The sequence below is a fragment of the Aotus nancymaae genome, unplaced genomic scaffold (genome assembly GCF_030222135.1).
Source record: "Aotus nancymaae isolate 86718 unplaced genomic scaffold, 86718_ANA_hifiasm-v0.15.2.pri h1tg000008l, whole genome shotgun sequence".
Lineage (NCBI taxonomy): Eukaryota > Metazoa > Chordata > Mammalia > Primates > Aotidae > Aotus > Aotus nancymaae.
Genome location: NW_026988419.1, coordinates 15,536,727 through 15,546,415, shown reverse-complemented (window position 1 = coordinate 15,546,415; position 9,689 = coordinate 15,536,727). Strand labels below are relative to the sequence as shown.

Sequence of the window (9,689 nt, the reverse complement as noted above, 5' to 3'; positions counted from 1 at the left end):
CACCTAGCTAAGTTTTGTATTTTTTGTAGAGATGTGGTTTTATCATGTTGCCCAGGCTGTTCTTGAACTTCTGGGCTCAAGAGATTTGCCTGCCTCAGCCTCCCAAATGCTGGGATTACAGACATGAGCCACTGCATCTGGGCACAAAAATATTCCACATATGAATATTCCATATTTTGTTTATCCATTTAAAAGTTGTTAGACAGTCGAGTTTTTTCCATTTTTTGTCTATTATGAACAATGCTGTGAACATTCCTGTACAAGTTTTTGTGTAGACATATGTATTCAATTCCTTTTTTTGGAGAGGGGATTTTTTTTTAATACTTTAAGTTCTGGGATACACGTGCAGAACGTGCAGGTTTGTTACATAGGTATACACATGGCATGGTGGTTTGCTGCACCCATCAACCTGTCATCTACATTAGGTATTTCTCCTAATCCTACCCCTCCCCTAGCCCCTGTTTTCAGTTCTTTTGTGTATACACTTATGAGTGGAATTGCTAAGACAGTAACTCCACATTTAGCTTTCGATGTTTTGTTTTGTTACTTGGGGGCTTTCCAGCAAAAACCAAAAAGCCTGCTAGACAAATTCTAAAAGAGCTATAATACTACATTTAGCTTTTTGGGGAACTTCCAAACTGCTTTCCAAAGCAGCTATGAGTTTTCTTGTTTTCATTTTTTTGAGACAGAGTCTCACTCTGTCACCCAGGCTGGAGTGCAGTGGCTCGATTATAGCTCACTGCAGCCTCAACCTCCCAGGCTCAAGCAATCCTCCCACCTCAGCCACCCAAGTAAATGAGACTACAGGCATGTGCCACCATGCCCACCTAATTATTTGATTTTTTTGTAGAGATGGAGTCTTACATTGTATCTCAGGCTGGTCTTGAACTCCTGGGCTCAAGCAATCCTCCTGCCTCAGTCTCCTAAATTGTTAGGATTATAGGTGTGAGCCGCTGTGCCTGGCCATATAAGTTTTCTCTCTTTCTTTCTTTCTTTTTGAGACAGAGTCTTGCTCTGTTATCAGGCTAGAGTGCAATGGCGCAGTATCGGCTCACTGCAACCTCCACCTCCCGGGTTCAAGTGATTTTCCTGCCTCAACCTCCCAAGTAGCTGGGATGGTCTTGATCTCCTGATCTCGTGATCTGCCTGCCTCAGCCTCCCAAAGTGCTGGGATTTACAGATGTGAGCCACTGCGCCTGGCCTGATTTGATTTTTTAAGTACCTGTAGATTACCTTTTACTTTACTAGCCGTAAATCCAAAAACAGCGTGTTTTATTTTAAAGTGCATTTCATTTAAAAGTGCACCCAATAAAAAGTCCTAGCAGACTTGGTGATAGTAAAACTTTTATTATTCCTTTTTGTCAGTAATTATTATCCCAGTTATAAGGATAACAATTAAGCATAATACAACAGCAATACTCTGTCCAATATTTTAGTTAGAAGGTGCTACCGTGTATAACCCTGCTGCAAATATTGGAATGAGGATGGCAATTCCACAAGTGTGGTGTGGTAGATAATTTCCACCTAAAATTTTACTTGCCAACATATTGAATCCCCCTTTGGGGGTCTATGAAGTTGCTTGGTTTTATTTTCTTTTTTATTATTTTTATTATTTTTTATTTTTTAATTCAGTCTCCGTAGAGACTGTCAAAAACTGCCAATGCGGGCTATATTTCAAACCGCCATGGTGAGGTATTGGGAAGTTTTCAATGAGCAATAATCATGCCTCGGATAAACCTCATTGGCTACGATACTGCCACTGCGCAAAGCTGGTTTTATTTTCCCAAACGAAGAAATCTCCAGGTTTCTCACTTTCATTACCTGGCAGAATTTGCAAGATAATTGTCCAGAACTAGCATATCAATTCACATTTTTGCATTTCCCATCCCTTTTTTTTTTAAGTTGCAGAAGATCACCACTCGATTCACAGGAATAAGCAGGGCAAAAAGCTTAAAAACAATTAATGAGACTAGGACTTAATGACAAATGTATGATAAGCTTTGGAGCAAAATTCTTCACTTCAGGCCTCATTTTTGGTAAAAACTAATTATGGAAGGGAGAGATCCAAGATGGCTGATCACTAGCAGCTTGGGATCGTAGCTCCCAGTGAAAGCACAGAGAACGAGAGGACATCACACTTTCAGACGAATTTTTGTTGCTCACGGACCAAGAGATTCCCAGCGGAGGAGCCCCATGGATCGCCAGGGCAACTCTTGTGGCTGATGCAGCGGTTTTGCTGGCACCTCAGTGCAGCAGTTCTTGGTGCAGAGTCTGGAGATTCCCGGGCAGAAAAGCACCATCAATCTTAACACCGCTGTTTTGGCCGGCGCAGTGGATTGCTCAGATTTTGGCACTGGGAATCAACAAGTTGGACGTCCGCTCAGAGACCTAATTAGAAAGTTGGTAATTACAAAGACGACAGAGGGATAAATATATAATGAAGGGAAGAAACCAGCCTAAAAAGGCAGAGAATACTCAAAATCAGAATGCCTCTCCCTCTACAGGGGATCGCAGTTCCTCATCAGCAATGGAACAAGGCTTAATGGAGAACGAGTGTGTTCCATTATCAGAAACAGGTTTCAAAAGGTGGGTGATAAGAAACTTCTATGAATTAAAAGAACTTGTTCTAACCCAATGCAAAGAAACTAAGAACCTTGAAAAAAGGTTTGATGAAATGCTAATGAGAATGGACAATTTAGAGAGGAATATAAGTGAATTGATGGAGCTGAAAAACACAACACGAGAACTTCGCAAAGTATGCACAAGTTTAAACAGTCGAATTGATCAAGCAGAAGAAAGGATATCAGAAGTCGAGGACCAGCTCAGTGAAATGAAACGAGAAGACAAGATTGCAGAAAAAAGGATAAAAAGGAATGAGCAAAGTCTCCAGGAAATATGGGATTATGTGAAAAAACCTAATTTATGTTTGATAGGTGTACCTGAATGTGACGAAGAGAATGAATCCAAGTTGGAAAATACTCTTCAGGACATCATTCAGGAAAACTTTCCCAACCTAGCAAGGCAGGGTAATATTCCACTCCAGGTAATACAGAGAACACCACAAAGATATTCTTCAAGAAGACCAACCCCAAGGCACATAATCACCAGATTTATTAGGGTTGAAATGAAGGAGAAAATACTAAGGGCAGCCAGAGAGAAAGGTCAGGTTACCCACAAAGGGAAACCTATCAGACTTACAGCAGATCTCTCAGCAGAAACCCTACAAGCCAGAAAAGAGTGGGGACCAATATTTAACATCCTTAAAGAAAAGAACTTTCAACCCAGAATTTCCTATCCAGCCAAACTAAGCTTTACAAGCGAAGGAAAAATTAAATCTTTTGCGAACAAGCAAGTACTTAGAGATTTCACCATCACCAGACCTGCTTTACAAGAGCTTCTGAAAGAAGCACTATACATATAAAGGAACAACCAGGATCAACCTTTCTAAAAATATATCAAAAAGCAAAGAGCATCAACACAATGAAAAATTTACACCAACTAATGGGCAAAACAGCCAGCTAGCATCAAATGGCAGTATTATACTCATATATATTCAAATTGGACAAAAAGCCAAAACCCATCGGTATGCTGCATCCAGACCCATCTCACATGCAACGATGCACAAAGACTCAAAACAAAGGGATGGAGGAAGATTTACCAACCAAACAGAGAGTAAAAATAAACAATAAATAAAAAGTAGGAGATGCAATTTTCGCCTCTGATAAAATAGACTTTAAAGCAACAAAGATTAAAAGAGGCAAAGAAGGACATTACATAATGGCAAAAAGATCAATGTAACAAGAAGAGCTAATGATTCTACAGATCAATGAGACAGAAAATTAACAAGGACATCCAGGACTTGAACTCAGACCCGGAACAAGTAAACTTAATAAACATTTATAGAACTCTCCACTTTAAATACACAAAACACACATTACCACCTCACACCTATTCCAAAAGAGACTACATAATTGGAAGTAAATCACTCCTCAGTAATTGCATAGCATTTCATAGGTTTAAATGAAATATTCGTTGGCTGCTTGTTTGTTATTTTCTTCCCTTATTCCTTCCTGTCTACATCATTAAGTATAATTATTGGTATAAAAGAGGTTTTCAATACCCATTTCTAAAATGCATTCTAGCCTGGGCAAGAAAGCAATACTCCCATTCTCTCTCTCTCTCTCTTCCTTTTTCTTCCTCTTCTTCATTCTTTTTTTTTCTTTCTTTCTTCAAAACAAAAAAAGAAAGAAAAGAAAAGAAAACTAATTATGAATAAAGTTTGGTCTTATACTTGGTCTGATTATTTGTATAAAGTGCAACAAGAATGGTTATTTTTACATAGGCCTTTCGGATTGGCTTTGATGAAACTCTATTTCACAAGGAATTTCAGATTTGTAAAGCTGGTATCCTCTAATACCTGTGAGTTGAGTGATCCTCTCCTCTTGAGGTCTCAAGATAAACTCAGAGCTTCCAGACCTGTTAGAAAGTTATGTGTCGTCCAGCAACAATTGCTCACACCTGTAATCCCAGAACTTTGGGAGGCTGAGGGGAGCGGATCACAAGGTCAGAAGTTTGAGACCAGGCTGACCAACATGGTGAAACCCTGTCTCTACTAAAAATACAAAAATTAGGTGGGCATGGTGACAGGCACCTGTAATCCCAGGTACTCAGGAGGCTGAGGCAGGAGAATCACTTGAACCTGGGCGGTGGAGGTTGCAGTGAGCCAAGATTGCACCATTGCACTCCAGTCTGGGAGACAAGAGTGAGACTTCATCTCAAAAAAAAAAGAGTTATGTGTCTGTTCATTTACCAATACCATGCTGTTTGGTTACTGTGGCTCTGTAGTGTAGTTTGAAGTCAGGTAGTATGATGCCTTCAGGTTTATTCTTTTGGCTTAAGATTGCCTTGGCTATTTGGGCTCTTTTTTCATTCCATATGAATTTTTAAATACTTTTTTCTATTTCTGTGAAGAATGACAATTGTCGTTTAATGAAGATACCACTCAATCTATAAATTGCTTTGATGAGTGTGGCCATTTTATGATATTGATTCGTCCTATCCATGAGCATGGAATGCTTTTCCATTTGTTTGTGTCATCTCTGAGTTCTCTGAGCAGTGGTTTGTAGTTCTCCTCATAGATCTTTCACTTTCTGTGTTAGCTGTATTCCTAGGTAGTTATTCTTTCTGTGGCAATAGTGAATGGGAGTTCATTCATGATTTGGCTCTCTGCTTGTCTGTTGTTGGCATGTAGGAATGCTAGCAGTTTTTGCACATAGATTTTGTATCCTGAGACTTTGCTAAAAGTTGCTAATCAGCTTAAGAAGGCTTTGGGCTGAGACTATGGGGTTTTCTAGATACAGGATCATGTCATCTTCAAACAGGGATAGTTTGATTTCCTCTCTTCTTATTTGAATACGCTTTATCTCTTTCTTTTGCCTGAATGCTCTGGGTAGAACTTCCAATACTAGGTTGAATAGGAAAATACAAATTTTAAAACATAAGTATTTTTTAAACTTTTAAGTTCAACTTACCAGTCCTAAAATTCCCATCATAAATCTGGTGAATGCTAACATTTTTTAGAAACAGGGTCTCACTATGTTGCCCAGGCTGGTCTTCAACTCCTGGCTTCAAATAATCCACCCATCTCAGCCTTCCAAAGTGCTGCGATTATAAATGTAAGCACCTGCACCCAGCCAAGGGGGCTTTATTAATAACTGGTTGGTCTTTGGCCAGGCACAGTGGCTCACTCCTGTAATCTTAGCACTTTGGGAGGTCAAGGAGAGTGAATCATGAGGTCAGGCATTCCAAACCAGCCTGGCCAACATGACAAAATCGCATCTCTACTAAAAATACAAAAAATTAGCTGGACGTAGTGGCGGGCACCTGTAATCCCAGCTACTCAGAAGGCTGAGGCAGGAGAATCACTTGAACCCGGGAGGTAGAGGTTACAGTGAACCGAGATCGCACCACTGCACTCCAGCCTGGGCAACAGAGTGAGACTCCATCTCAGAATAAAGAAATACATACATAAAATTATTGGTTGGTCTTCTTTTCCAAATTAAAACTACTTTAGGTGGCTTATACTGCACTTGTTCATCCTATATATTTTATTTCCTTTTGTAAAGCAATTGGTTGATAAACCAGCCTCCCAAATACCTTTATTGCAAACTAATGAAAGTAAACATATAAATACAGTAAGACTTAATTTTTTTTCATGTTCTGGTTCTATTTGCAATGTCAATAAGAAACTTTAAAATTCTAAATCAATTATTCAACTACCCAATTTAAACTCGAATCTGCATATATATCTTTAAAGCACTCTAATATGCCAATTTTAAACATTTTAAGAACCTGAAATGCCAAATATGCATAATACAACACACACAGAATACTGTTAGTTTGATTCTCGTAAGCATTTCCCCATGAAATTCTGTCTTTCTGAGGTGGAAAGGTGATTAACCAATGAGTAGCCATTTGAAGATTACCTTCCCGAGTGCTAAGGGTGGGAAGGGGGAGGTAACTCCTCAGGAGGCCAAGGAAGTTTTTCTACAAAGATTTTTCTTTTTTCTTTTTCTTTTCTTTTCTTTTTTTTTTTTTTTTGAGATGGAGTCTTGCTCTGTCACCCAGGCTGGAGTGCAGTGGCATAATCTCAGCTCACTGCAACCTCTGCCTCCCAGATTCAAGCAACTCTCCTGGCTCAGCCTTCTGAGTAGCTGGGATTACAGGTGCGAGCCGCTTAGCCAGTTTTTGCATTTTTAGTAGAGACAGGGTTTCACTATGTTGGTCAGGCTGGTCTTGAACTCCTGACCTCATGATCCGACCGCCTCGGCCTCCCAAAGTGCTGGATTACAGGCATAAGCCACTGCGCCAGGCACTCGCAAAGATTATTCTTATGACCCCAACTATCAGGCCAAGCCCTTTTTTTTGCAGCCGCTATGATGTGGACTCCAACACTAACCAGATGAGGATGAGGTTAAGGATCAAATGGTCCAAGTTTGGGGATCAAGTCTGGGGCTTGAGTCATATCACCACTCAATTTTTTTTTTTAGACAGTCTTGCTTTGTCACCCAGCTGGAGTGCAATGGCGGGATCTGGACTCAGTACTTCAACCTCCACCTCCCGGGTTCAAGTGATTCTCTTGCCACAGCCTCCCAAGTAGCTGGGATTACAGGCGTGTACCACCATATCCAGCTAATTTTTGTGTTTTTAGTAGAGGCAGGGTTTCACCATTTTGGCCAGGCTGGTCTCGAACTCTTAACCGCAAGTGATCCACCCGCCTCGGCCTCCCAAAGTGCTGGGATTACAGGCGTGAGCCTCCACACCTGGCTCATCACTCAGTTTTCAAGTCCGTGTATCCAGTCACTCCCCATTGTCTGGCCACTTGTGAGGATTCAATGTGTCGTGTATGTACTGCTTCTTTTTTCTCTGAATTCTCTGATTCTGGAGCTAGACTGCCTTGGGTTGCATTCTGGTCTGCCAACCATTCGTATATGTGACCTTGGGAAAACATTTAACCTTTCCGTACCTCTGTTTTGTTGTCCACAAAATGAAGGGAATAAAGTACCTATTCTCAGGATTGGTCTAAAAGTTAAAAGAGATAACACGCTAACACATGTAAAGCCCTGTAGAACAGTGCCGCAACAGGACGTAGGGGCTCACGCCTGTAACTCCAGCATTTTAGGAGGCCAACGTGGGCAGATCATTTGAGGTAAGGAGTTCGAGCCCAGCCTGGCCAACTTGGTAAAACTCTGTCTTTACTAAAAATACAAAAATCAGCCAGGTGTGTTGGCGGGTACCTGTAGTCCCAACTACTTGGGAGACTGAGGCAAGAAAATCACTTGTATCTGGCAGGCAGAGGTTGCAACTGAGATCGTGCCACTGCATTCTAGCCTGGGCAACAGAGCAAGACTTCGTCTTAAAATAAATAATACATAAATAAATAAAATAGGTCCGGGCACAGTGGCTCACTCCTGTAATCCCAGAACTTTGGGAGGCCGAGGCAGGCGGATCTCAAGGTCAAGAGATTGAGACCATCCTGGCCAACATGGTGAAACCCCATCTCTACTAAAAAACAAAAATTACTACTGGCAGTTAGCACAAGAAATAAAGAGAGAAATTAAGCAAAATATAATTTAAAATTTAAAAAAAGAAAAAGAAATACAAAAATTAGCTGGGCGTGGTGGTGTATGCCTGTAATTCCAGCTACTCGGGAGGCTGAGTCAGGAGGATCCCTCGAACCTGGGAAGTGGAGGTTGCAGTGAGCCAAGATCACGACACTGCACTCCAGCCTGATGACAGAGCGAGTCTTCATTTCAAATAATAATAATAATAAGCCAGGTGAGGTAGCTCACGCCTGTAATCCCAGCACTTTGGGAGGCTGAGGGGGACGGATCACCTGAGGTCGGGAGTTCGAGACCAACATGACCAACATAACGAAACTCCATCTCTTGCCAGGAGCGGTGGCTCATGCCTGAATCTCAGCATTTTGGGAGGCTGAGGCGGGCAGGTCACGAGGTCAAGAGATCAAGACCATCCTGGCCAACATGGTGAAACCCTGTCTCTACTAAAAAATACAAAAATTAGCTGGGCGTGGTGGCGCGTGCCTGTAGTCCTAGTTATTTGGGAGGCTGAGGCAAGAGAATCACTTGAAGGCTGAGGTTGCAGTGAGCCAAGATTACGCCACTATACTCCAGCCTGGTGAAGAGCGAGACGCCATCTCAAAAAAAAATTAAGAAAAAAAGAAACCCCATCTCTACTAAAAAAAAAAAAAAAAAAAAAAATTAGCTGGGCATGGTGACACATGCCTGTAATCCCAGCTACTCGGGATGCTGAGGCAGGAGAATCACTTGAACCTGGGAGGCGGGGATTGCAGTGAGCCGATATTGCACCATTGCATTCCAGCCTGGGCAACAAAAGTAAAACTCCATCTCAAAAAAAAAAAAACCACCCAAATAATAATAATAAAATTAGCTTGGCTTGGTGGCACGCTCCTGTAGTTCCAGCTACTCAGGAGGCTGAGGCAGAAGAATCACTTGAACCCAGGAGGCAGAGGTTGCAGTGAGCCAAGATCGCACCACCACTGCCCTCCAGGCTGGGTGACAGAGAAAGACTCCATTTCAAAAAAAAAAAAAAAAATCGCCTCACCGGGAGTAAGTCCGGTCGAAGGGTTTGCTATGATTGTCACTGTTGTTATCATTATTGTTACATGTATTAGGACTGCAACTTGCAGAGATATTCACGTAGCATCTAATTAGATTGTGTGGATGTGAGGCTCTGTCCAACTTTGGGTCATATCTTCTAAGGTCTTTTTTTTTTTTTTGAGACAGATTATAGGCATGTGCCACTACTGCCTGGTAATTTTTGTATTTTTAGTAGAGAAGAGTTTCACCATGTTGACCAGGCTGGTCCCAAATTCCTGGCCTCAATTGATCTACCAGCCTGGGACTCCCAAAGTGCTAGATTACAGGTGTGAGCCAGGTCAGGAGTTCGAGACCAGCCTGGCCAATATGGTGAAACCCCATCTCTGCTAAAAATACAAAAATTAGCCAGGCATGGTGGAGGCCTGTAGTCCCAGCGAGGCAGAAGAATCGCTTGAACCCGGGAGGCGGAGGTTGCAGTGAGCTGAGATGGCGCCACTGCACTTCAGCTTGTGTGACAGCGCGAGATTCCGTCTCAAAAGAGAAAAAAAA

At 41.7% G+C, this 9,689-nt stretch overlaps 2 non-coding genes across 2 annotated transcripts; both read right to left on the bottom strand.

Annotated features, from left to right (window-relative positions):
* Window positions 1-549: 549 nt before the first annotated feature.
* LOC135273722 (U7 small nuclear RNA) lies at window positions 550-611 on the bottom strand. Its single transcript, XR_010341534.1, has one exon. It is a non-coding gene; the product is annotated as a U7 small nuclear RNA (small nuclear RNA).
* Window positions 612-1,632: 1,021 nt separating this feature from the next.
* LOC135273785 (U4 spliceosomal RNA) lies at window positions 1,633-1,771 on the bottom strand. The gene has a single exon (XR_010341588.1). It is a non-coding gene; the product is annotated as a U4 spliceosomal RNA (small nuclear RNA).
* Window positions 1,772-9,689: the final 7,918 nt, after the last annotated feature.